Below are 27,380 nucleotides of genomic sequence, written 5' to 3'. Positions count from 1 at the left end.
GTGTGGGGCAGAGGCAGCAGAGCAAGCACTTCTCAGTGCTGGTGGCTGATCATGCTGGGGGTGGGAACTACACTGAGGGCTGACTCCACAGCTCCTCAGACCCCTGCACTTTAGGCGAAGAACTTTTCATAACTTTCTTTGTTTAGATTACTGCTAAATTCAAACCAGACCTGCACTCCCCATCACAGACAGGCCAAGGTGATGGCCTTGCTATTGCAGCAGCACCAAGGGAAACAGAACCCTTTATCATAGCCCTGCACCAGGCTGGGCTTGCTTGTGGAAGACTGTAAGGCTGGGTAAACACAATGTCGTCAGGCCTGACCGCCCATATGTAAATTCTAAACTATGGAGCTGGGATTAAATCACTTGTAAAAAGTGATTCTGCTCTGGTTTTGCACACAGAAAATAATTTTATAGCTGATCTTACTGTACTTAGACCTACAGAGGTACATTGCTTCACTAAAACACAGGGTTTGAATAAGGTTATTCTAGAATAACCAAAACAGATAAGAATGCTTAACTTAGCACCCAAGCAGCTACTAAATACTGAGGAAAATGGGCTCAGGTACTGCATGAAAGCAACTCCATTTCTGAAGTTTCCCAGCAGCTGGACTCGGCCAGTTCGATTTCCATTTACAGACACTCAGGCCACTCGTTCTCGCCAGTGGCTGCCGTCTCTTCTTGAGAAAAGAGCAGAATTTGTGGTTTCAGGAGCCTTTTGTGCAGAGTGCTGCCATCTTATGGCTACTCTGCTTCTCTGGAGTAAAAAAATGAGTATTCTCAAACTCATGTAGGAAAAAGGTGATACTAAGAGTCCTGTTAACTTTTAGCAATATTTTGCTTTGTGACTTATATAAAAACCTTTGGAGATGTTCACATCTTTGTTAAACAATTTATTCACTTATTATATTAGAATTATAATTTTGTTTGCACCCTTTTTTCAAATCCCATCTCACATTAAATAGAACATTACTTCCATTTTCTTTGCTATAAGCTTGGTTAAAAGCTTCTGAAATGTCAGAAATTGTGCAATATCTTTGTCAGTGTAAATTATTACTGTATTTTATAAACCTTGCGTTATTCTTGTGTGTTTCTTCTGAAAGCAGGAAGGAAATTTAAACCAACAGTGTCTGCTCACATGGAAACAGGGATATTGGAAAAACAATATTGTACAAAATGATTAGTACTTCTACAATTCAAAGTACTTGTCAGAACTGTAGATATTATATATATCTAATAAACCCATGCAAAACAAGGAATATGTAAATAGGGCCACCTCTAAGTAAAAATAAAATCAAACTAAATCAATTCCAAGTATTTTGCTGAGCAATACCAAAAGGAAAAGGCAGAGCAGGTTTCTCTTACAATGTTTTCCAAGAGTTCAAAATGATTAATCATGTAAATACTGTCAATAATATTAGATCCACTGATACCTTATGCTTCTTATCTCATATGTTTGTTGTGCTTTATTCTGACACTTGGCACAGAGATCTGTCAAAATTTTAAACCAATCTTTAAAAAAAAGTTAGTTCTTAACATTTTGTAGCATGTTGATATGACACAGGCTATAGAGTCGTGCTTTATATCTGGACCAATAAATTAACAGAAATTTCAAAAAATACTATTGCCATAGTTATAAAAAGCAGAGGGCACAACACTGCAAAGGATCTTATAGATGCTGAAGATGTGTCCTTTCACCTTACACAGCTCTCTTAATAAACTTATGGAAATCCATCATAAGTCTTGTCAGACTGCTTCACTCTGGCAGAGAGGCAAAGAGAAAGTGGCTCTACTCACCGTTATGCAAGAGCTACGGGAATTCGTATTATCCAGTTTGCAAACAAATAACTTCCATTTTACTGTGATACATACACCTACTGTGGTTTGTCCCTGTCACTCTCACTAGAAGGCTTTTTCAGAGACTTCACTCTTCTCATGGCTGGAAACCACCTCAGCTCCAGCCTGGATGGACTAACTCTCAATATATATCCATTTATTTTAATGACAACATTGTCTGGCAACTTAAATAGCTTCTTTCCTCCCTAGTATTTGCCCTGCCCTTCTTTCCCCTCCCCTTGATGTATTTATAGAGAGCAATTGTATATCCCTCATTCTTTGTTTTGTCCAGTACTAATTTTCTGCATTTCTTTCAATGCCATTTCCTAATTATGGCTGACAGACTGTTCTCCGTACCCAGAGGAGCTTTGACCAGAGGAGCCTCCTACAATGGTGTTTGTACTCAGGTATCCCTTCTTTAAGTCTCCTACATGATCTCTAAGGAGGATCAATTTTGCCTTTCCCATGGTTCCACCCCAGTTCTCTTGGGATCCTTCTGCGACTGACCAAGACATTATGGTCTTCCCCTTACCTAACCAACTTGCCACAATTTACAACAGAAATCATTTCTACCTCAGTCTGGGTGTGATCCAGCACTTGTACTATTAAGTTCTACCCCACACCTCCAGCTCTCTGTTCCTCCATAATGGAACCGATATTTTTCTCCTCTGACTAGACCACTTTTAGCAACAATGGAAGTGTTAACACTTTGAAGGACTAGATGAAACACTGATGCTTGAAAAGCTCTACTCAACCTTAAGGTAGCCCAGTAACTCCCTTTCTAGAGCAGCTGGCACCATGCAAACATTTCCCCAGCCCTAATACATTGTATTAAACATTTATTGTTTATTTTCTCTATTTTATCTTCACTCTATTGTTCATTGCTTCTTGCAAAATGTATACAAAATTTCCAGATTACTAAGGTTAATTAATGAAGCTGTAGGCGTGAGTTCACTTCTTCTCTCTCCTTTGTTTTGGGATATCTTTAAAGGAAAACTTGATACTGTACCTGAAATTTAATTTTTCTTCTTTGAGCAATTTAGGTTGGATAACAAACACCACTTCACTGTGGGCCCACTACACCTTGTTTACAAATTTTCAGGTGTGTAAATGTTAGCTTTAATTTCTACAGATTCTCCCATTTTTCTCCATGATCTGTACCGTCATCTTTACAGAAAAGAAGAAAGAGAATTTGCTTGGTTTCTACACAGTCTTTAATCTCTACCAGAGAGAGTACTTGCCACGTACCAGATTCCCTTTTATTTGTGTGGTAGAAGAAACTTTCAGTCTTTCAAATATTGTTACAGATGGTAAGTCTGTAAACATGACAGATCTGACTGCACCCTCTTCTTCCAGGTTCCCAAAATACCATTTTCACTGATGACCTGGTATGCTGCGGACTTTCACTCTCTTTGCTAACTTCTAATATTTTTATTTCTTTTCTAAGGATTTGTAAGGTGCTAGCACTCTTCATTCTCTCCTTACAGTACAAATTACAGATTTTTAAATTATTATTTAAATTAAAGAAATTTTAATAGGTTTGGAGCCTTCATCCAATTAACATCACTAACTAATTTCTTTAGGTACAATACTTCACAAGGACAAATTTTGAGAAATGAACAGGACTATTCTTGTTCATTCTTTCATTTATTTTCAATTTAATCAAGTTGAGATAACTTTAGCTAGGTTATTTTCTACAACCAGCTGCTCTATGTCATCACTACCTAACAAAGATCCCCTAGAATAGCATCATGGTAGTCCAGTGACTGCTTGCTGATGAAATCTGCCAGCTATTATACCCTGGAATAACTGGCTCTACTGTTATCAGCAACATTTGCTTTATACTCTGTTTCTGATGAGTTAAAATCTCCCACAATGAGGCAATGCTTGGGAGCTTCTCTTTCATGCTCATCATCTGAGTTAGACCTATCTGTCACATGTTGCCCCTTAGTGGCCCTTCAGAAGACCTTTAGTTTGGCAAATTCCTTTCTGCCCCTGCCACCTCTCTCTGCCTCTGTAGGCAACTTCACTGCTACTGAGTGATGTCTCTGTGCCACTGGTTTTATTTCCAGTTTTCTTAAAAGACTACACATTAGTTTAAGTTCATTTCAGTCATAGATGACCCATCCACCATCCTTCACTATTCTTGGAAGATTTGGGGTCATCTTGGATGCTGCAGCTCTAGCTTGTGTGTGCAGGTTTTGTACACAAACATCTTGGCTCAATTTCTGTGACAGTGTGAAGGTTTTTTTCAAGTATCACATCCCTTTTATTCCTAACACCCAGGGCACACACACCACATTCGCACCTGTGTCAGTGCTGATTTTGCCTGTCCATTTTTCTCCCATCTGATATTTCTTTCTCCCTAACTTATTCATCACATTCTGCTTTTCAGAACCAGGCATCAAAATACTTACAAGTGTCCCCTCAACGTCCTCTCCCATTTCTTAGAATTCTTGTACTGATTATACTTATGTATAAATATATATATATAGTTATCATCTATTATTTTATAACATGCTACATGACCTAACCCTTATACTATATTGATACCAATTATAGAAATCTTGGTTCCAGAAAATCAATGTCAAGTTTGCTCCAACAGAGTTCATCTAGTTTGTGTGAAAAATCCTCCTTCTTCTCAAAAGCTAAATTCCTCACAACACTCCTCATAACACTAATTCTTAAGACATCTGCTGCTCTTTATTATCTTGCATGCTTTAACACACCCTCTTCAGGAATGAAACCCTGGAGTGGGAGCTTTTCCTTCAGGACAAACCTACTCACACAGATTTCCTCTGGTTTTCATTCTTTCCTTCAGTCTTTTATCCTACAATGTGAGCTGCTACAGTTACATTTCATCCCAGAAATGATTGCACTGCCAGCAGCACTAAAATGGCTTCTGTTTTATAAATGGAATAAATAATAAACTGCATGCACATACTGTGTGTGTATTTGCCTGGAATACAATAATTTCAGCTTAAAACTATGCTATAATAGTACTGCTGAACTTACGTTTGTGAGGCAGTTTTAAAATAGTTTTTGTTAAAATAAGTATATCTTTGCATGAAAGAGCTAAAATGAAAGCTTGCATATACTTTTGAACTTGAGTAGCTTTGTGAAATGTCTCATCAGTTCTCCTGGAGATATTTTAGTCATTGGGAGTTAATCATTACCTGAAATTATGGGAAAAACCTATTCAAAACCAGTCTACCATGTAGTGTTGTGTTAGGGAAGAAATGCAGACACTGACTCATAGCTGTCATTTATTCAGTCTGTTATGATGTGATTCTTTCCAACATTATTTTTATTTTGATCTACAGTAAGATGCTGATCTGGGGGATGAGAGTAAGACCCTGCCTACCCTAATCGGTGGAGACATTTGAGTGTCAAACGACCAGAGGAACACCACAAAATTTTAAAACTGCATGAGAAACATACATAAAGGTAAAGAGATTAATGAGTTATGTTAATCTGGAAGAGGCATCTGAATGCTCTCTTAAATCAGAAAAATTGTGCTCGGCAACGTCTGAGAGCAACAGGGTAAACCAAGAAAAAATTCAAACAGGTCAAACACTGGTGTTATGGTTGCTCCCAGGACTGTGCCAAGGCATAGATATGGCAATAATCAAACCTCCAGGGAACAGCAGACACAGGGCTTGGGCTGACACAGGAGGTGCCTCACTCTGCTCTTTCCATAGACGCAGTCAAGAGCAAACTGGTTCTTAACTTGGGCATATCAGATGTACAGAGTACACCTTTCTTTCTGTACTACAAAGCCAGGCGAGTTCCTCTCAAGCTCTGTAGTGTATCAACTTTCTTGCATGTAGAGAAAACAGAAACAACTTCTTCTGCCTGTGTCATGTTAACATGAAGATTAGACAGGATGGGTACATTGACATAATAGCCAAAGATAATGGTAAAAATTTGAATTTAGATTATCTAAATAGTAATGTCAGCACTTGTGGAAAGTGTGTACTTGTCATGTTCTCATGATGTCATAATTTTCTGTCTAATTTTGTGAAATTTGATCAATATTCAGTTTTAAGCATACAGAGAAGTAAACAAAACCATTGCAGTAATTTATTCAGACTGCGCTGACACACAGCTATTCATGATGCCTGTGCATCATATTACTGATAAAAACATTCATTTTTACTAGGTCTCCTTCATCATCAGTTTGCTCAAGGGGAGTAATAAAGCCTATTTTTCCTTCATCCTGTACTGATGTTTATGTTCTCATGCGTTACCATCTGATTTGTCCTGACCACTTCAAAATGAGTATTTTTCTTTTTTCCCCTGCTGCTTCAAAACCCCCTCTTAAGTTTATTTGCTGTGCTTGTGGGTTGGGCAATGACAGTTTGATTTAACTCATCCTTCTGAACTTGCATATTAATGAATCATTCAAGACTTGGCCTTTCATGTATATTCTTCTAAGGTCATGGTTTTTATGGTGTATCATTTTCTTCACGAACCTGGTATTGTGCTTCTTCTGTTGTTATAGTGAAGCTTGAGGAAGATTGTTCCTCAGAAATAATTTCTCCCCTCTTACAACCAGAACCAGTCCAGGCTCAGAGTCAGACAAAGCATCACAAGCTCCAGCCTGGGCAGCCTTCCTGGCTGAGGAAATTCCTCAGTGCAGCTCTTGTGGCAGAAATCTGACAATCTCTATCTGTTTACAATGTTTATTAATACTCTGGGTAACGGCACAGGCACCACAGAGGCCTTGATTCTATTCCACAAGGATGGCAGGTAAATATTGCCAGAAGAATAACAGTCCACTGTCAGAAGCAGGGGATTTCCAAATTTGAGGCTGAAAGCCTGAGTGGAGGACAGCCAAGCACAAGAGATGTGGAAGCCAGGAAAGGGTCAGAGAGGAAGCAAAGCTTGCTGAAGCTGATTTTAAACAACCATTTGAGGTATTGGCTGAGGTTTTAATATCCTCTGCTGTTGGATGAGATTAATTGCTGCTAGCATGGTTCTCAAGGAGGGAAGAAGCATTTTCTAGGGATGCTAAGGGTCATCATTCCAAGTAGGTTTTCTGCCCTGGGGAGAAACGGCAGCATTTGCATTTTCTACCCCCAGACAGTTCCGCTAAGGGAAGAAAAACACTCTCTCCATGACCGTCATAACACACCTCTGCACAGCCAGAAGGCTTTATCATACAAGTGCCATTCCTAACTAGTCTGGCAGAGCCTCATTTCAGGGGCAGTTAGTGCTAAATGAAACCTCATTTGGACCAGGCTCTACCTCTCACACAAGTGGCCTGCAGAAGGCTGAGGATTGCCTTACCAGCCTTCAGGCTGTCTGGGTGCCAGCAATGGGAGACAAACCTTAAGGAGAAGCCTATCTCCAGGTTCACAACTCTGTACCCCAGGAAAAGGATGAGATCCACTGCCAGAGCACTACTACTCCAGTTCTGCTCTGCTGAACTCACCCCACCTGCTTTGGGTGCTACTGGAAAAAAGTACTGAGTTCAGAAAATCAGATGGATTTGTGTTTTCTTAGGTTTAGGATACCAGAGAGCAAGACAGATCAGAGTTTTAATACCATTGAGATGCTGACGAGGTCACAGACATCTGATTTAAGAGGCATATTCCTATCTTCCTAAACTTTCAAAAAGAAATATTGTTAATGACAGGACTGACATCTCATACATTTCCCCAAGCTCCTTCATTCCTACCTGATAGCATGAATGTTTAATTAAAGCTTTGGCAGAGAAGTAGATCAGGACTACTGTATCATTTTCCCTTCAAGGCATGCTTCAGCAAGCTGATGCAGATTGCTTGCTTGATGAGATATATCAATATTATAAGGCACCATGTGTCAGGCCAAACACACTAAAGGCTGTGTTAAATTTTAACATAGGTCATGAATCACTTCAACTAATTCAGCCAACCAGAATTAATATGAAAAGTATGAGTAACAAGGGGCTGTTTTTTGTTTTGGTTTTATATAAGCAGGAGGATGAAGCATCTGAGCAAAGGTTCATATGTGGCAACCACTGTAACTCGGCTCATGTAGGAATGGTTCAGCCATTTGGACCACAATGCAGAAAGATCTACATTTGCATTTTGTTGAAAACCTCATTATAGCTTTCTGAGAATTAAAATTTTGACAACTTGATTTGGGGGAGACTTTTAAGACCATCAACTCTGATATAAAATAATAAACGGTGTATATGAAACAAAACCTTTTTAAAATAAGTTTTCCCTGACATCTCCTGAAGAGAGAACAGGAAATGGTCAAAGTGAATGCTGACTTAGTTTTTCTTTTTTTCACCATTTATTGGCATTGTTAGCTAAATTTCCTTACAAAGTGTTCAACTGTAAAGTTATTTTGAGTTAAGTCACAAACATAAACTAAAATCACAAACTAAAGTGCATTGAATGGTCTTAGACTTTACTTGCACTGATATTGATTGTATGCCCTACACAGCATGATAAGTATTTACATGATCTTACATACTTTGAGCAATATGTCGTCATGATTCATCATTCTTTATCTCTCTTTATTTTTGCTGACTTTGCTTCTTTTATAACTCACCTCTGTCTAGACCAACATACAATTCCTTATAAACACAAGCTTAACCATACCTAGACATTCAAGCTCAGCTGGGCAAAGAGGTGATGTTTTCATAAGTTTAACAGTTTGCCTTTCTATTCCAGTAGCATGGAAATACTTTGTTCTCTGAAAAAAAAGTTCTTTTTTTCCTCCTTGTTTTAGGATGTGCCCTGATGATGCATCTGACAGTGATGTTCACTCAGGACTATAATTAAAAGCACTTGCTGCAATAAGGTTACTCATTCACTTTCTGCACATTTTTGGTAAGCGTATGGTATCTCAGAACCTGTGCCTGTCACTGGGGACACTGAGCTCCACAGCTCTGCCAGAAGGAAAGGGACTGGTTTTGGCATCGGGAATAGCAGCAGCTCCAGAGTGAAAGCCCATTGTTGGGAAGTGGCACAATCATCAGAGATGGTGGCACAGCAAAAGAAGCGCTGAGAGCATTGCAGCCAGAGACGCGAGTAACAGGTCTATTCATAGCCCTGCTTTTCCCCAGGGGATGGCGTCTTGCAAGTGACTTCATTAACTGCTGACAGCAGACAGACTGCGCCGCGCTGGGAGCGAAAGGGAAACACTCATCAGATGGCCCCAGCCACAACTGAGGAAACGCACAGAAGAGATAACTGGCAAGCATGGTGCTTTCCTTGCCATTCAGAAGAAGTTAGTCACATCCCTGAATGCAATGCTTGTTTCTTTTCTTTCAGCAGGGCTATCTTCTTGTGTGCAGAGTTGCTCTGCACAAAGGGTGCTGCTGTCGATTCAACGCACCCTTGGAATCTGCCCAGGCTGTGGGAGATGGCATCTGAATTCCAGATCAGTTGCTAATTGTAAGAAAACCCCCCAAATATCTTGGCATTTGTTGATTTTAATAGTCGGGAGAAGACACCCACCAAGCCTTGTTACCTGTCATTCACATCCTTGCTGTGTTTGACCTCTTGCACTGTGTGCAGTAGAACTTCCTTCACTCCGTGGCCAGCAGGATGTGTGTTCACTTTGGTGTCTCCAAGGCATTTACTCACAAAACAGGGTCACACAGCCCAAATTACCTGTATCCTTAAAACCAGGGGACTTCATCCACATCCATCCTTACTGAACCATCTCTGAGGTTGTTTGCCTGACAGTGCTCTCCACAGTCAAAAGGTCTTACTAACAGCTAAAGACTGAAACACAAGGCTTTCTACACACAGGTACTTCCTCCTTTGCTACAAAAATTTACAGAAAAACGTGTTGCCTTACCTGCTGCTCCCCAGGGCACTTGCACATTTCTCGTGTGCAGAGCAGACTCTCCGGCACTGCAGACATCCTTGCACCACAGCCCAGCTTTCTGCAGGATCACAGAGAGATTCTCTTTCTCTGCATGGCAGCTGCCTTGCTTCTTACCAGCCCTGAAGCCAAGCCTCTGTTTTAAAAGCACACCACCATCCTGCTCCTTCGAACTTCAGTTTTCTCTGTGGATTCTCCAAGAGCCTGTTTCAAACATTAATACTTTGATTATTGGCTTTCTTTAGCAGATTTTCTACTCTCCAAACCCTATCTCCTATAGAAAGTCTGACAAAAGCTGGCCTAAAATTCCATTAGTCAAAGTCCTGTTCTCCCAGAGGAAACACTGCTGGTCCTTCATAACCAGGCAGGCTATTTATAGGAATGGTGACAGCGTGTCTAACCCCACAGTACAATGAGAATGAGGCAGTCCAGAGAAGACAGGATGATAGAGGCTGTTCATAAAATCAAAACTGGAATTCATGTTCTGTACGTCAATAGGGATTTAAGCAACCACTTGCTTTCCCCATTCCAGAGGGAAGAAATAAAGGCCCTCTTAGCACAGGGACACACAACACATTGTCACTGGAATAATTAATCCATTATTTTAAAGAGTAATGTTGAAGTTTTGTATCTGTTATAATCCTAATCTCCCCTCTTTCTGCAATGCAGTGCTTCCACCTCACATGCACCTGCTGCTTTCACACTCCCCAAAGGAGCCTCCTCCTCATAAACTGCATTGCGTGTTCATCTTAATAGACATAAAACCAGGTTCTTTGATCTGAGCAGCAAAGTACAATTAGTTTGGGAGAGAGAACAGAGGAATCTGAGACAAGCTCCAGACAAAAGAAGAAATGGCAGAGAGGCAGAATTACCTTAGGGAATGCACAAGGAAGCATCAGTGCCAGCTGGGTTGCAAATCAGAGCAGCAAACAGCTGTAACACTCTCTTCTAAGGTACTAGGTGGGAAGCCAGGCATAAAGAGCAAGGGCATCCCAGTGTACACATCATTTCCCTGGGCAGTAGTTAAGGAGCTGTAAGAAAAGAGAGAAGACATAAAAAACAGGCAGAGATGAGATGAGGATCTAATGCTGGCTTAGGAATGCACCAAGGTGAGAATTAGAAAAACCTGTGAAGAGGCAGGGGAATGACATTACTTGGAGTGGGGCTGGAAGCTACAGTGGCACAGTGGGCTCAGCAGCCCACCAGCCCCTTTCCCATGTCCAGGCTGCCCCGATACAGGGGCAGACCTCACGGGCCCAGCTGAGGACCTCTCACCACCAGTACTGCCATGTTTCCCTCTACCTACAGTAATAAATAAAGCCCCCACCTCATCTCTACAAGACCCAGGTAGGAAGATAACCAGCTCATGTTCCACCCTGTCTCATCACACCTGGGGCACAGCCCTTTGGGCTCAGGCACATAGGTGGGGAAGGCAACTGGCAGCCTGTGCTGACTCTCCCCATGTTGAAGACTTGTGGGATGTGCTGCCATGGAATTGACACCCTGTACTGTCCTCCCCCTGCTCCTGCCTACAAAGAAATTAAGCCCTTTAGCAAACTTTACCCCCTTTGTTCCTGTAGGTGACTCCCACCAGTGAGCTGGTGGTACTGCTCCTGAGGCAGCTGGGGGGTCCCTCAGAGCCTGGGTGATGTCAGGAGCTGCAGGGCACCCCCACAAAGCTCTGACACACTCCAGCTCTGCTCAGCCTGTCCCGGTCCTGAGCCGCCCTCAGATGGGGCCTGGTGAGCTGCAGTGTAGCACTCAGGGAGGACCACGTCTGGAGAACAGAGCCCAGGGAGGGAAGTCGTGGGGACTGACGGAGGTTGCTTCTTTAATGTCAGTGTCACCCATGACTGCGTTTGCTTTCTGCCAGAAAGTTGCTTTGGGCCAGAGATGGCTCCGTGTTCAGTCCAGCCTGTGCTGGGGTGTGAAAAGACACGGGTGGAAGGAAATTTCCTGCAAGAGCATCCGAGCTGCAAAGGTGATTCAGAGGGGAGGGAGAAGGGGGACAAACGACAGTCAAAAGAGCTTCAGGGAGCTGGGCATGGACCTAGAGTGGAATTAATAAGCAAAGAAGTAAGGTGAGAGTAGGAGAAGTAGGTTATACTGTAAGAGAAGGGTCCCTTAGAATTGGATGGAAAAACTCGCAGAGCACAAAGTTTGCTCTGAAAGAGCAGTGACACTTGTGGCCCCCATATAAACCCACATCATGGCTTTTCACTGATAAGTCCCTGGAAGCTAATTAGGACCTGAAGTTGTAAATTGGCGGTTGATTATGAGGCCAGAAGTGTCTGGAGAACATGGGCACAGCAAGAAAGCCCAACACACTCCTCCAGCCAGAACCCATGTGGCATAGGCAGCACCTCCCTGCCCTCCCCATTGTTGGCTCCCTGTCAGGTACAGTGAGACATAAATTGCCTTGGCAAGCTGAGTCTGGTGCACAGGGTCACTGAGCAGCATGTCAGTGATGTGCTGAAAGCTGCTCATGGCAGCTGGGGAGCACGAGGGGAGGGGAGGCTGAGGGTGGTGAGGGGGGCTGAGCTGTCCTGACAGCAGCAGGTGAGACCCAGCACGTCAGCAGCACCAGAGCTCTCCCTGCCCTCTCACAAACCCAGCAGCCCAGCCCATGTGCCAGGTGCTGACATGCATTTATAGATATGCACATGATACCAGTCAGAAATAACATCTTCCTGAGCTTTTAACATTAATGTGGCACTAGGTCTGGGACAGACTAGGGAATTCTATCACATACCTTTAAAAATGGGATTTAAATAGCTACAGAATGACTGGCTAATAGTAAATGGCAATAAAACTTCTCTACCAAATTTGAAAAATCACATGAAAAGAGAAAGACAAAACTCTTCCCCATTGTGCTTGCCTACCACACACACCTTCCAAAAGACATGGCTGGATTTTGGCCTTGATACCTGGAGGAATATATTGCTAATAACTAGAAGTGAATTTGTACTTAGATATGTACTCCAGGGAAAAATATTACCCAGGTTGTCTGCAGTGGTAGCAACTCATTACCATAATTCTTTTTTTCTTCATAGAGGCACAGAATTAAAAGATCTCTTTCCTTCTTAAATAAAGATCCGAGGCTGGATTCATCCCACACATAATACTGTAATTTCAGATCCTCTTGATTGATTATTTCTTCAGTAATCCCTAAGGATCAATGTTAAACACAATTATGAGTGCCTTAATGCACAAACAATAAGTAAGACCAGAAAATATTTTTCCTGTAATAAAATGAAGACTCCCTTAATCCCCAGAAATTCACTGTTTTTCTTCAGAGCAAACATTTATTGGTAATACACACTTCCCTGAACTAGGTAAAACTCACAGCTGCAAGAACAGCGGTGGTAAACCAGAGGACCAGACATGAAATGAACAAAATTACATGTAAAATTATTTTTGAGAGGCTCAGTGAAATCAAATGCTGTCATTGCTTAAGACAATCCACCTCACTGACTGTACTAAATTTGCCTAGATACACCCCTGAGAGAAAAAAAATGCAGCTGCCTGGCATAAAACATGGAGATACAGAAACCAAACAAATTCCCATGTGAGAACTTTATCAAAGCAGGGAGAATAAACTCCTATTTACCCGTTATGCAAAATTAGGTAATAGAAATACATGAATATTTTATGGGACAGATTCTTCTGAGACATATTTATTCAAGGTGGCCAAAACCCTCGGGCCTACGTTCTTGAAGATATTTACTTAATCTGTGGTTAAACCTTTTGGTCAAACAAGTGTTAAGTTTTATCACTTTACATCCTGAAGGACATATACTGCCTTTGCTTGATTTGTAGATATAAAAGATGCTGGGGATAGTGATGGAAGCAGCTTATGTTTTTACTTCTATTACAGTGCTGCTTCAATCAGAAACAGAACTTTGTGGCAGAAATTGCACAAATAGCATACGTATAGGTACAACTTATACCCAGAAATTCAACACAGGTGAATTAATTCCACAGCAGCAGAGGTAAATTTTACACAGAAGTTGCTAGAGAGGAGGCATGACAGTGGGGGTGGAGTCAGAGCATACTGCAATCTGTAAGTAAAGAGCACCTAAAGAGTGAATGGGTTGAGGAGGCACTTCATGAGGCTATAGGAGAGGATGAGCTTTGCCTCTGCTCTCAGGTAAGGGGACTGCTGAGCACTGTGCTGAGGAGAAATGCAGGCACCACTCAGGGTCTGCCCCAGACCAAGCACAGTGCCAGAAATCACTATCCAGAACAGAACTGAGTAGTAAATACATGATTTTTATTCTATCAGTCACAAGCCTGAGTGGAATGAAATGTAACGTAGTGCTAACAATCTCAAAGCATTAATAAGGAAAATTTAGATCAGAATATGATTTTCATAATTAATAAAACAGGTAAGGACTGAATCACACCACAGATTATTTCATTACAATGCTACAATTGCTTTTTTTTATAACATTCTTAATGCAGTAAAATATCTGAATAAGCCAGAATGAGCATGATTATAATTATAATTATTATTATTAATTAGGCTGCATAAATGAACACTAGTGTTTAAAAAAAATCAAAGATATTAAAGTCATGAACAGTAGCAACACTGACTAAACAGTTAAACTTCAAACACACTCTTTTCATAGCCAAATCAATTTCTGAAAAACTTTACAAGGTAAAGGATATACCACTAAACCTTTCATGTTATTTACACAAATTATGAAAATAAATTTATCTGTATTTCATGATGAATTATATTCTCTTTTGCAGCCAGCATCGTATTTTATCAAGAAAGTTGTTGGAAACACAGGGAAATTGTTTAAAAGTATTTTTTTAATTCATCAGTTGAACATACTTTTTAATATTATTAACTGCAAATTAGAGTGGTAATAGGAATATGTGCTCTGAAGCCTCTAATGATGTGTTGCACTACTTACCATTCAGGACAGACCTTTCAATTCAGAAAGTGCTGAATGCATTACCAGGACCATTGTCCAGAACCTCTGCCAGACATATCATTAGTCTCTATTGTGGTAATAAAGAGATTCCTGGCATTCTGGTATTAAGAAACCAGAAGTAATATATTAGTTTTACTTTACCTCTGCTACTTAATAACGAGCACATACAATAGAGCACACAGTTTAGAAGACTATGAAGATAGTATCCTATTGAATGACAGACTGTCTGGTTGATTTACATGAAATACCAAGTGTTCGTATGAGAAAAGGTTAAAATTAGATTGACGAGCAAATGTGCTACCAGACTGCTGGCTGACAAATGGCAAAGTTATGCCAACGTATTACTTATTCTGGAGGCGCCCAAGAAGCAAGCAGGAGGATAGTAATTCATGTGCTAAAATATATTCACATTTAGCATAAACAAAGAGTCCTCAGGGTCTGCAACAGGAACATATTAGCTACATGTAATTTATGCCAACCAGTAAGTCAGTGGAACAATTTCATTATTAGATATGGAATTTGAATGACTTGTATTTTCTGAAGTCAAGAGTGGGTTGCTCTACTGTCATTTAAATTATTTCAGAATAATGCTCTGATGAATGACTACATTGTTCTTCCAATAAATTGACTCTTGTGCTACATCCCCCTTCCTGCTACCAGCCACACAATGAAAATACAGATTAGTCATGTAGCTTTTCACAGTGGCTCTTGGATTATAGTCTGGCTGCTTCTTGGTCACCATAAAGAGCAGACTAATTCAGTAGTGGTGACTCCTTTCCCTTTCTCTTTTCCTTTCAGGAAGTTCTGCCGAGATCCATGCAGCCATCCATACTAAAACTTGTTCCCTAAAAGGTGTGAACTAAGGAAAAATTTTGGCTTGCCCAAATAAAGGCAGTTTGAGCCTTAAAATTCAGCAGCAAAGATGCTGACAAACTGACCTTCGTGCTCTGGGCGTGTCTGTGGGACTGAAAGTAAAGTTTCATGATTCTATGGGTACAAAAATCAACCCATCAGAGATATGGGGCACCTCTGCAAGCATCAGCTTTAATGAATAGAAGGTGGATTTTGGTGGTAATGGGTAACAACCAGTCAGATGTGTCTCAATTTTGTCTATAAACTAAAAACAACATTCTGAAAGAGATGGAAACAAATTACTGATGCCTGCTACCTTATAACTCATTTTACACACTTAACTAATAACACATTGAAAAGCTGTTACTGTACGAAGTGGACAATGCAAAACTGTACCTTTCTCCCTTAGTAGCCAATGGCAATTCTGCAGTTTTCTCCTGTAGAATTACAGGTTGGCTATAAAGTGAATTTTTCAACATGTCAACATGAATTAAAATGGAATTTACAGAGCAGACAATTTCTGCTCTTCATTGGAACAACTTTTTGATATTTTGTTAGTATGAAATTTCATTAGCATTAGCACTAAAGCTTCAACAGACCCAAACCCATTTGCCAACCTGTTTCCTTAGGGAAAAGTGTTCTTATTTCCTTTCCAATCGGCATGACAGACAGCAAGTTAGGGGAGGGAGTTAATTGTCCCCATTAGTCATCACCTTGTCAGGATGACTGGCAGTCAGTAGCCTTCAGGCTTGCTTGAAAAGCTAAAGCCAGTTGAGATCTTCTTAAGTCTGGACTGGAGAGACACCTCTGGACCTGCTGCCCCTCAGTGACACCTGAAAAGCTGGTCCAATATTTTATGCCAGGTCTTTAATATGTCTGTTAGTTCCTCTTCGTCCAAAACTCCTGTCAATAACAGGGGAGAGGAACAAAAGGGAATTCAAGGTTTGAACCCCATTAGGTTCTCTTTCTAGCCTCCTCCTACTTCTGCAGTGTTATTCTTGCAAGTCATTGATAACCAAAGATATGCAGGAACAATTTGTTACTATCTAAAGTAATCCACTAGAGTGCAAAATAGTCTATAAAAAGAGTAGCCATTTCTGGAAAAATCTCTGCTTCAAAGCTATGATATATTAAATGGAGTTTACACCAGAGCCTTCACAAGTAGCTGTTGGAAGTAGTTATTAAAGGAGGTATTAGGCTAGATTCAGATCTTGTGCAAACAGTTGTAGCTCCCGCGAGTACGATCACACTGACAGGCTGGTTTCAGTCCTTTAGGCAAGAGAGAGGCAAAAAAGTGAGAGACGCTAGCAGAGCATCTGCTAGTTAGATCAAAAAAAGTCTGTCTTGTTGGCAGAGCTATTGTCCTTTGGTCACACCAATCCTAATTTGAGTCCTGCTTGCAGCAGCGTATAAAACCTGTGACAAACATAGTCATGCTGACACTGAGCTGGATGCCAAAAGAAGATAATCACAAGTACTTGAGACTGCAAAGAAAAAAACCAAAAAACCAAGCCAAAACAAAAAGAAAATCCCAACAAGCCACACACAGGGAAGGAAAACTTTCAGGTCTGAAACTGGGGCGGGGCGGGGGGGTGGGGGCAGAAATCGTGTCTTTTCCTCCCCAAACCTCATTCAACACCAAAAAAAATCCTTAAAAATTGCAGGCACATGCCTGGATCAGATCTTTTTCCAGAAATTCAAGTCTATGTACTGTTTAGCCTAAAGCTAGGGTGTATGCAAAACAGAGAAATACTTTATATTTCCAGATTTACAGTATTTTTATTTGCAACTGTCTGTGAACTGTCCTACTTGTTCTGATTGCTCTTTGGGTCTTTTATTGTGCCTGATACAGCAATCTGGCCTGGTCCAGAGGTGAATCATCTAATTACTTTGAAGACTGACAAAATCCCTGGCAGAGATTAACAAATCCTTCTTGTAGTCCACATCTAAGAGCAAGTCTGTGCAGGTCAGAGCCACTGGCCTCAGGCACTGGTGATGAAGGCCAAGGCTGTGTCCAGCAGAACCTGGACCCAGAGGGGTTCCAGAGGGGAACACAATAGTCTGAAACACATTGGCTACATGATTCTCCCTGACCAAAAGGGATGCTGCAAAAAGCTTCTGAGATCTGAAGCACTAACATCCTCTGCAAGTTATGGTTAATTTATTCATTAGATTCAAGCTGTACACATAGAGACAAGCAGCAAAAATATCCATTTCTGTGGGCCCCTTCTCCCACTTGCCACATCTGTATTAGTTATCTGGATTGATATGTAAGAAGCTCTCTTTAATGATCACTGAAAGGTTTTCTTGAATGCACTTTGCAAAAATGACCTGCCTTTTCTATATCACTTTAAATACTTAGAATAATTTTGGTTTGTAGTACAGATTTTTTATTTAGCCCCCAAGACACCAATTTACTTTCACAGCTTTATCTACTTCCTGAGAAGTAGAAAGGTATTTGTTTGTTTTACACTGTGTTTGGAATGAATATGCTTTCAATTGTCATGGCTCTTACAAAGATATAACAATAATAAAACGGATGCTCCCAAATAGACATGAAAATAGATTGGCTTTGAGTTAACGGGAAAAAGATTTCTAACTCTGGTCTGGGTTGAACCTTCGCAGGCTGCTTGACTTCTCCAGAATTCCCTTGCTGTTTGTCTCCTTTTGTGTTTGTCTATCACCTACAAGCTACTTACCAATTCTCCCTGATCTTTCATGGAAAAGATTTCTAACTCTGGTCTGGGTTGAACCTTTGCAGGCTGCTTGACTTCTCCAGAATTTCCTTGCTGTTTGTCTCCTTTTGTGTTTGTCGATCACCTACAAGCTACTTACCAATTCTCCCTGATCTTTCATGGAACTCTTGTGTTTCTGGTGACGTTGTGGTTTCTATTAGATTTTTTTTTTTCTTCCCCTCGCCTGCTGTGCACTGAATGCATCCTTGCATGTTTCATTAACCAAAAGAAAATCAGCTTTAATTTTTCTCTAGTAAAGACAACCCTATTGTTACGTTAATAAGGACTAAAAACACATTACCAGAAATGTGAGCACCTGCATTGTATTGTGCAAAGGCAGGATGAGGTTTTGCTTTTAAGAACAGGTAACTGTAAGCACTCCATAATGACACGCTATGAATGCGTGTTTACCTTTTGGGATTATTTCGGTTTATCCCGATGCCCTCTGGTGGCTGCACCAGGAGCTGTTATTTAAGCTCCCGGGTGAGATCAGCAGCTGTGGGACAGCTGGGGGGCTCTGCCCTTTCTGTCCCCCCGAGAGAACCAATAGCCAAAGGCGGCAGCAGCGGAGAGAGCCCGAGTCCCAGGTGGCACAGAGCATCCCTCGGAGCCCGGGGCTCTGCACCCCTCACTCACCTTGTGAGTCCAGTTAAACGAGGCCAGCTCCAGCTGTTGGCTCTGCTGATGTAGCACAACATTGCTTAGGAAATTAATTGCAGGCTTGAAACAGGGCAGCACCATGCATTGCAGGGCTGATCAGATGATCCCCACTTGGAAGAGATGAGCTGTGCATATGTGGACTGTAATACACAGACTGGTATGATTTGTCCTGAATTGTTTTTCCAGAGATGACTGGCTAGTTTCATCTGCAAAATACTTTTTAGGAGAGGAATTTCTGTAACTGCCTGTTTTTTTTTTTTTTCATAACTGAAATCTGGATTTTCAACACCTTTGTACAAAATTCACCCTAAAATAGAGGGTAAAGCTTGCTGTTTCTAGAAATACCACAGTAAAGACAGAGCTAGACCAATCTTAAATACGAATAGTTTACCTAGAAACAACTTAAACCCAAATGTTCCCACTCTTCTGCACAAGCTTACTTCCCTACTGCTGGCTGTGTTCTGTAACTTCTGCAGCTCAGGGCACAGAGACTTGCTTGAATCCACAAGTGGCAAAGGGGCTTTTTTTGCTGTGTGAAGCCTGTGGGTTGCTGATGAGCTGCCTCCTTCCCACTCACGTCAGAACCCTCTGCCTACTGGCAGCTGGAACTTGTTGAAGTATGGAAAGTGAGCAGAGCAGGGCTGAAGGAGGTCAGGAGCTGACGATCCATGCAGCTGCTGACTTCTGGAGCATTTCATTCTACTGAGCTGCACTGGCCTCTCTTAGAGCTATTTGAAATCTAGTTTTCATTCTGTTCTGGCAAAGACAGCAACACTTGGAGCTCTTTGAATATCCTTTCCTCCAACTGCATTTGAATGCTTTCCTGACTCAGGGAAGACCTGGAGTATGTCAGCCCTTACTGCAGCCCCTGTCTTGTGCCTCCCTTCCCTCTCCACAGCTCCCTGCGCACGAGGGTCCAACTCTGATCCAGCCCAGCTGTGTAACCTTGCTCAGAGTGCTGGAAAAAAAGCTGTGAGAAAGTCTGGAGAGGTAAGAAAAGTAACATTATAGACAGAGGTAGAGCTAGTGGGACCAGACTGCCAGGAGCTCGAGGGTTTAGGAAGGAAAGCAGCAATGTTGACGAAGTATAAAATCTAAAGGAAGAAAAGAGCAAGGCAAGTCAGGAAGCATCAGGTCAGTTAGTTTGTTGGGGCAAGGCACCCATGACAGGGGCCCTGACGGAGCTTGGCAGAAGATAGAAACGTGCCAATATTGAGGGTCTGCTCCTGGGAGCTGCAGGGACTGACTCTTCCCCTCCTGCCCAATGTCTGCCTGGCCAGCAAAGCCACTGCTGGTACCTTGCTGGGTGAGCAGACTCATGCTCAGCCCAATGGCTTGGGAAATCCTTTCTTTGCTGTGGGCTGGTCAATAAATAACTGCTTAGTGTGCCTAGTGATGTATATTCTGCTTACAGATTATCTTTGAGACTGGCTAAAGATACCAGAACAAACTGATGCAAAACCAAGCTGGTAACAAACACCTGTAAATACATTTTCAGGATTTTTTACATTCACTGGAAGGAAAAAAGAAAATTAGTAGTGTTTTCTCATTGGTATGAAAGTATTTCCCATTGGGAAAAGGCTGAAGCACACAAAGGAAAAGTAATTTTCTATTTGTACTTGGAAAAAGCTAAAACTACTTACCAAAACATAAAATTTACTAGTATTTTATCTTGGGCTTCTTGTAAATCATTGCTTTATTCCATTACCCTTAAGTGCTTCATAGACATTGCCTGAAACCATCATTCCTGTGTGTGCATTAAAGGTGGTTAAAATACTTGGGAAAATTTCTACTGCAGGTGACTTCTTTAACATCAGCGGAGTGCATGTGCAGAAACCATTTTACAGATATTATTCCCCTTGGTAATGCTTGCATGTGGGGCTCTGGAACAATAACACTACTTAGAAAGCTGCCTGAGCAGGTTGACCCAAACACCTGCAGTGTGCATGCGGGAAGTCTTTAGGGTGCCACATACCTTCATTCCTTCAGCTCTCCAAAAATCCCTTTGTATTGCACTGAAGCTGTCAAAAGAGGTCAGTTTATTCAGCTGAAGGGAGACCAACATAACACAGAGGAATTCAGAACACCACTGATGTAGGTACTGAGTGAGGGGATAGTGTTGAAAAAGGCAAGATAACTTGAACAGTTAAAGCTTGCCTGTGGAGAAGCTGGCCTTTCTTCCTGGACATGGAAAAAAAATCCAGTAGTATTTTCCTGTGATACGATTTCTTCTTTACTACAGAAGAGGGCTGCACAGATTCCTCAGATGGTAGATGTGGTTAGAGCTGTCCTGAAAAGGAAAGACTGACTCATTCCACATGCAGGCTTTTACACCCTCCCTCTGATCACTACACTGTAAATCTTTGCTGTTCTGACATCAGCTTGGCTTTTCTTAGTCACTGGAGGAGAAGTTGCCAAACAGAATAGGTTTTGTATATCCTAACCCCTATTCTGGATAGAATTAATGGACTGAGTCTGAAAGCCAAAAGCCTCAGATTTGTTTGGGTTAATCAATGCCAGAATTTGTTGGCGGGGGAAGGATACAGATGATCTTTCACAGTTGAAAGAGTACATCAGCGTGGCAAGTGTTTGGAAGGTAACACATGTCTTAAATGCCACCAAATAACACAGTGGCTTTCACAAGACACTGCTGGACAGGATAGATTGAGTATCTTATTCCAACCCATGTGGAAGTTTGCAAAAAATTTTGGAGTGGTTGATCACAGCAAAAGGAACAAGCGCAGGAAGTACGCACAGGAGGAGTAGGAGTACAAACCCATATAAATATTCTGGCACATCAAATGCATTTCTGATATGATGATTCTGTGGAAAATTAGGTGGCACAGTTTTAGTCAATCATCGATTTTGTCCAGTATGGTGGAGGTACCATGGCATAAATTAAAGCTGGAAGGGGAGAGCAAAACAGCACTTACTAGTTTGGGTTTTTTTCCCATTAAAAACTAACACATAGTAGTGTTTTAGACTACTCTGACTTACACTACAACTGTTCTAGCCCAAGATTTAGCAGGGCTCAGTTGGTCAACAGTACTTGGTTATACTGCTTGTTAATGCATTGCTTGCACTTGTCTTGTACCTGCCCAGAGTAGTTAATTTAGAAAATAGAGGAAAAGAAAAGATTATGTTCAGTGCCTAAAGAAAGGCTACTTTGCAATCACTAACAACCAACGAACAACAGGGTTGGCACATGACCTTGCACAAAACATATATTGGTACACCATCATCCTACATGAATCTGATACCTACCCATATTTGTTAATAGGTTAAAAAAAATTATTAACAGTAGGTTTGCAAGTAGAGTTCAAAACAGGTTGCATGCAAGAGGATGGAGTCAATGTTTGAACAAACTAGTTGGTATTGAGTTTTATTATATACAATAAAAGTATATTACATAAAGACATTGTATTACTGCAGACTGCCTGATAGGAATGATACACACAACCTTATTAGATCGCGCAAAAGGTACTAACCTGAAAAAAGCATTAATTCTTATCAAATATACAAGTGAACTAAATTTATCATAGTGATAACTTGAAAAGCAAATAGAGAGCAAAAACCATTTCCAACCTGTATTATTCTATTTACATACAGCTTTTGTGAGGAGTATTCATACTTAATTTAAAATGAATGCTTATTAATCTGAGTTTAATTCAGTATGGTGATGAACATGAATAGTATTCATGTTCATCAAAAACCCTTTTAAAGTTTTAAAGTTTTCTGTATTCATCTTCTCATGCATTGCATTTGGGACAGGCAACATACTGGACCAATATTTAAAATGACCCCCAAAATGGTTACAGGAGTTGAGTGTTTAGTAACACAGTGTGATGGTTTTTTCTCTCCATTAATCACAGAATCACAGAATATGCTGATTTGGAAGGGACCCACAAGCATCATCGAGTCCAACTCCCTGCCCTGCACAGGTCATGCCCAAGAATCACACCATGTGCCTGAGAGCACTGTCCAAATGTTTTCTGAACCGTCAGGCTTGGTGCTGTGACCACTTCCAAAGGAGCCTCTTCCAGTGCCCAGCCACCCTTTGGGTGAAGAAGCTCCTCCTAATATCCAACCTAAACCTCCCCTGACACAACTTCAGGCCATTCCCTCGGGTCAGTTAGTACCATCATTGTTGAGGATGTCTTCATTGCATAAGCAACTGTAAATGAAGTTTCCCATCCTCCAGGTGAGTTACTTTGCCAGCTCCCCCGGAAACATATTTATTCTCAATACCTCGCCCGAGTATGGCATGATTGAAAGCTCAGGCTGTGCACTGCCAGCAGCATGCCCCCACCTGTCATCCCCAGCAGGCTGCCTGGGATCCCTCACAGCCAGGTGTGCAATGGAAAGAACTGCCTCCCAAGCTGGGGAGAGCTCTCCAGCGCAGCACAACCTGGCGTTAACAAGCCTCTCCTTTGCCTATCCTATCCAGCTCCTGTAGCAGGGAGCAGGAGCCCTCTGGATGACCCAGCCCTGGTCTCTGCTGCTGGGCACACCCTGGGGTGCCCAAGGCTAGACCAGAGCCCGTCTCCTGCCACGCACATCAACTCAAAGTCATGTCAAGACCAAGCAGTTGCTAAAGCATTTGGCTGAGGAGACACAAGAGTTTGAATTTTCCCCTCTTGCTTTCCCAAGCCTTACTTTGGTCAGAGCAGTCCTTTACCTGATACACACCATCTTGCCAAAAGAATAATAAAATCAAAGATTACCTTTAAAGAAATAAAGGGCTTAAAGATTGCAGCTGGAAGGCCAACACTGGAGATCTCTTTGAATGCCAGTAAAGTATCACCTCTGCTCTGCAGAACTGGGTATTCCAGCCAACACCAGCAAACGTGGGAAGACAAAAGCCCTTGAAGGCAGCAATCCAGTGCCATGAGCTACCAAAGTCACCCTCCATCTCCAACCTTACCTCAGGAAAATGGCATTTACAGCCACAGCACGCAAGCCTGGTTACACACAACTCCCTGTGTGGGCTGACACACAGCAGAACGGAGTTCTTGCATCCAAACCAGACATTTCATTATATATTTTTCACATATCTTTTCCTGTTTTGTCTGAAAGAATTAGTGACTTTGTAGTGTGGCGTGAGAGAGTTAAAATTTAGTTTTGACGAAAGATAGAGGAGAAAAAAACCCAGGCTGTCAAATAAAAAGCAATTCCAAACATTTCAAAATAAATGCAGAAGTTTTACCATAGCCTGTTTGGGTTTTCCCCCAATAAAGGATGGTCTGAAGGAAAAAGACGATGCATTTTTGTTTTTTTGGATCTTTTTTATTCAAAAGTTTTCAAAGAAATAAAACAGAAAAAGCTAACAATCTAATCAAATTTACAGTTCAAAAATGTCTTTTGGCGTTTAACAACAAGTCCTAGGAAACAAAACTACAGAGTTATCTTGAACCGGACAAATAAGTTACCACTGGCAAGTTTGTGGCACTAGTAAAACAAAAATAAAAAATTAACTCTCTTGATCATATAGATATCTCTATGAAAATCTTTTTTTTTTTCAATCTGTACAAAAGGTCTTTCTTCATAAATTAATTTTTTATAATTTAATGGCTGTCTACTATGTGATGTTTAAGTAACTGATTATTTCTTTATGTACAGAGGTTAAATTTCCCAAATCTTACCCAGACAATGAGTATGGCACTTAGTTCAGACATTTCTGGCAGCAACTCTTCCCTCCCTCTAATCCAGCTATCATACTGCAGTTTTTAATTAATGCAAAAATAGCAAGTAGTGAGAGATCCAGGTTTGGAAAGTTACCAAATACAGGCAAGGTGCTGCAGGAAGTCTGGACTTTTACAAAGCAGTAATATTCCAGGGAGCATAGAACCAATAATACCACAACTTTTTAAAAAAAGAAAAAACAAAAACACATCTCTTATGACTATGCATTTCACTAGAATCTACACTTCTCAGAGCAGCAATTTACTTTTGAAACTATGAAATGTCACCGACATCTATACTCCAATACTCACACAAAATTTAAAAACTAAAAAATACTTGAAAGAAACAACTGCTTAGCCCTAGCTCCCGAGCTAGGATGATTTGGTCTGTGGAAACAGGGAGGGCCAGCAACCTGTCCCAATACAAAAGGAAATAAACTTTGAGGTAGATAACTGATCATATACAGCTGACCAGAGAAGTACACAGTTTTGGAAGACAACTTAATTTATCATTCGATTTAAAACATATGCAATTGTAATAAAGAGCTTTAGTAGCAGTGAATTATCTAATATGTGAAGTACAAATAACTGTGTATTTATGAATCAGGAATTTCATAGTTTCAAAATTGGTTTTCTTTACACTTAACACTTGTAGTGATGATGTAAAGTGTGGCACTGCTTGGATCCAAGTCTTCCTTCATGCTTTTGTGTCCATACATCAATTAAAATTATAAAACCTAAATGCAAATGTACAAAAAAGGCACATTCTCTTAACCGCAAACTGGTCCGGCAAAAATAAAGAGTACAGAAGACGCAATGCTGAGACAAATCAGAATTATTGGTTACTGGCTCTTTGTTCTTTGGTAAAGTTACCTTTTAAAAGTGCCAAGTCTTTTTATTTTTATTTACCTACTATAGAGAGCTAGTACCCAATCAATTATGCTTCTACTTAAATCTCAGCGTATGTTTGAAAACGAATCCTTTAGCTTTTGCCATTTTGCTGTAATAGCAACTTTTCTGTTTGCTAAGTCTCAGCACAATCCTCATTCTAAAGCACTATCATTAGTATAAAGGAAGGACAAAAACATTCGGTGATATCTCCACCCCAAACTCCCTACTCTACCTATGCTAAAACTAGAACATCAAGTTAGTTTCTGAAAAAAGGCAAAAAAAGATTTTACATTGCATCATACAGCAGAGTTCCTAAATCATTCAAACTACCAGAGGGAACTATTGGCATATGGCCTTACAAACAATTTATGCTATTAAAATTTCCCCAGTCAGAAAATGTGTTTCACACAAAACATTTTTTCCCCTCTTGCATTTCACTACCTTACATATTATGTGAAAAAATCATTAAAAACACTTACTACACATTAAAAAAGCCAAATTTTCAGCAATTTTTATTGACTACCTTTAAAAGCCCTATGCTGCTGTTTTACAAGGCATAATAGACCAGCTCATTTGGTCAAAGCATTCTACACCATTAGTTTGGACTACTTACTGAAACAGCTACAGCATTGAAAGATTTAAGGCAAATTGGAATTTATAGAAAAGGATAAGACACTTCACACTACATTAAAAGAAAAACAGAAAGCTAAGAGACCAGACACTATAACTGCAACACTGCACTAAAGCAACATTCACACACTGCAAGCACAGAACATCGTCTTAGATGTTTTACTATTTTAAACTTCAGAAAATCCATTTCATACAAAAAAAAAAAAAAAAAAAGAATAAAAGAAACGAACAAAATAAAAATAAACCAAAACACAAATTCTGTCATGCACGTGAATAAGTCTTCGTGGTCATCTGTGCATACCCAGAAATTTGAAGGTTTTTTTTTGCGTCATAACAATTGATAAAAACTTTTCTTTTACTAAAATAAACCTGTTCATGGGAACAGCTACTAGATGAATTTAAGGTTTTTCTTATGCACCTTATAGAACTTATAGCAAAAATAGTTTTAGTTGATTTCATTATAAATAACATTTTCAAGAACCTGTGCAAAACTGTCAATAATTCCTAAAGCACAATTGATCAGTAAAATCCATGATTGTTTCAGCCTTTGCACCCTTCTCCAGGCCAGGTCAACACTGGACATCTGTAACACAGAAAGGTCAGAGCTAGAGCAGAGTTACAATCACACAGTTTTTTTCTAATGTAGCTGTCCACAAAACTAAATAATTTCCTACTTTAGACAGCTGTGAGAAGCCAAATGAATCTGAGCATACCCCCTGAGAAGCAACACAGGCGGCACTGCAGGTGCTTGGCCCTTCCCAGGATAAGGCTCTCCACCCAGACAGAGCCAGTGCTGTGTTTCCCCCTCTCTCTAACAAATGCTCAGCACACAGAGCTCCCAGGGGGAACTGAGGCTGCACTCAAAGCTCTTCCCTTCTTTATTGTTTTGTTGTTGTTCCTTTTAAATTGACCAAAAGTGGTTGAGGGTGCTACTCCTGTACTCCTGTGGCATCTCCGAGGCTTTTAATCTCTGGAAAAGGAACAATAACTTTCTTTTGGTGCAGCCTCAAGGAGGCTACGTACAACAGCTAAGACAGACACAGCTACTGTGCCTCCCTGATGATAATACTGAACAGCAGGTCAGGGCTCATCAAATTAGAAGGCAGAGTTTTTTATGTACTGGCTTATATTGCCACATGGGTTTAAAAAAATACCCAGCTAATGACAAAAAAGTTTAGACAATTTTTTAACTTTTCAAAGGAAGGCAAAGTTTGGTATTTTAAGGCTTGTACATTTGTAGGTGCATAAAAAACAGGTTTGGTTTTTTTTTTCAAGTCCTTTTGACTATTTTTCACATAGGAACAACTTTTTGAAAAGAAACT

General features: G+C 40.7%; 2 protein-coding genes across 3 annotated transcripts in view; both read right to left on the bottom strand.

Annotated features, from left to right (window-relative positions):
• The window catches only part of ITGB6 (integrin subunit beta 6), a 58,445-nt gene extending 39,442 nt beyond the window's left edge, over nt 1-19,003 (bottom strand). Inside the window, 5 exon segments of the mRNA XM_008644793.2 lie at nt 9,640-9,870; nt 10,539-10,697; nt 12,697-12,834; nt 14,589-16,364; nt 18,297-19,003. The gene's annotated coding sequence lies outside the window, so the exon portion shown is untranslated.
• Nucleotides 19,004-19,104: 101 nt separating this feature from the next.
• The window catches only part of RBMS1 (RNA binding motif single stranded interacting protein 1), a 71,843-nt gene continuing 63,567 nt past the window's right edge, over nt 19,105-27,380 (bottom strand). The window contains exon 13 of one of the 2 annotated variants that reach the window (XM_017726622.1): nt 19,105-21,146. The gene's annotated coding sequence lies outside the window, so the exon portion shown is untranslated. Of the gene's footprint in view, nt 21,147-24,222; nt 26,642-27,380 lie in introns of those variants that run through there. The other variant, XM_008644782.2, reaches the window with a different exon arrangement.

This window comes from Corvus brachyrhynchos, unplaced genomic scaffold (genome assembly GCF_000691975.1).
Source record: "Corvus brachyrhynchos isolate BGI_N302 unplaced genomic scaffold, ASM69197v1 scaffold490, whole genome shotgun sequence".
Taxonomy (NCBI): Eukaryota; Metazoa; Chordata; class Aves; order Passeriformes; family Corvidae; genus Corvus; species Corvus brachyrhynchos.
The sequence above is the reverse complement of the archived record's forward strand: the minus strand, read 5'-3'. Positions and strand labels throughout refer to the sequence as shown.